Genomic DNA, 1581 nt, shown 5'->3' with positions numbered 1-1581 from the left:
ACTTTTCTCCCTGCCCAGAACTCTCCCCCAGTACACTCTCCTTCCTCCCCCCAGATCCACTCCACTATGCAGCCAAAAGGAACAAAAATTTTTTTTTCCAAAAATTATTTTTATTAAAAAAATTCACAATTCAAAATCTCAACATAATCATATCTGTTTTCAGGGATCACTAAAGTGCTAAAGAACTAAGATATCAGAGTGAAGACTCGGGTGTGCCTAATTCAAGCCATCATTATTTCAGTCACTTGCTGTACAGCTGACACTTGGACAATAAATAAGAATGACAGAAGAAGAACCAATGCCTTTGAGTTGTGGTGTTGAAGAAGATTGCTGAACATCCTATGCACTGTCCAAAGTACAAGCAAATATATCTCAGAAAAAGCAGAATCAGGGTGCATCTTGGAGGTAAAGATACTTCTCACATACTTTGAGTGTGTGGCTAAAGAGAGGCTATTCCTTTGAAAGTAATACAATGCTTAGAAAATGAAGGTGCAGTGAAAGAGCAGAAGACCTTCAATGAGATGGATTGACCTAGTGACTGTAATGGAGGGCATAAGTGTCAGAGTTGGTGAGAATGTTTCAGGATAGGGTATGCTTCAGATCAATAATAGTGAGTTATGCTTCATTTCATAGTGTTTCTCTGAGTCATAGTCATCTCGAACAACAGGAAAACTGGAGACAGACTATGCTTCTAACATTAAACAACTGTTAAAATGAGAAACACTTAACCGAATGGATAGAGAAAAGATGGAAACTATCAACAACTTCATCTTAATTGGATTCACAGCTAACACTATTGGTACCAGCAGTCAGAAAATTAGGAGACTTATTGCACTGGGAAACTCTACAGTTAGGGATCTCTCCAAATTGTTGAGGAGTAATGATAGCAGTTTGTGGACTAAGGTGCGTCTGATTCAGGTTATGGTCTTTCTTGTCACTTGGCTATGCAGCTGAGAGCTGTACAGTGAATAAGGATGACAGAAGAATTGATGCCTGTGAGCTGTGGAGTTGGAGAAGAGTGCTGAACATTCCATGGACTGCCTAAAGAATAAATAAACATTTCTTGGAGAGTTTGCAGCCAGAGTGCTCTTTACAGGCAAGGATGATGAGGCTTTGCTTCACATACTTTTTCCACGTTGCTATGAGGGTCTATTCCTTGGAGAGGGATATGATGTTTGGAAAGTTAGAGGATCTGTGAGGGAGAGGAATAGCCTCAAATAAGAGGATTTACAGGGTGATTGCCACAAATGGGCTCTAATGGTTCAGGAAGTAAGAGGATGATACAGGATAGGATAGGGCTGAGACCTGTTTATCATAGTGTCGCTATGGGTAATACTTGACAGGACGGCACCTAACAACAATAGCAACACATTGAGCAAAAGACTGGAAGGAAAAACTTCCAAGTGAAAAAATAAAGTGAGAGAGTGACTTTTTGAGAAAAGGGAAATTAATAGAATGAAGTGCATATCCCCTTAAATTTTGGCAATGAGAGACATTTTTCACCACAGTGCAGAGTTGTTCGGAGGAGGACTAAGAAAGTAAAGGCATAGCTTAGTCTGGCTGAAGTGGTTACAATTTGTA

The sequence above is a fragment of the Elephantulus edwardii genome, unplaced genomic scaffold, assembly GCF_000299155.1.
Source record: "Elephantulus edwardii isolate Elephantulus edwardi_28Jun2011 unplaced genomic scaffold, EleEdw1.0 scaffold00347, whole genome shotgun sequence".
Lineage (NCBI taxonomy): Eukaryota > Metazoa > Chordata > Mammalia > Macroscelidea > Macroscelididae > Elephantulus > Elephantulus edwardii.
Note: the sequence above shows the minus strand (reverse complement) of the source record.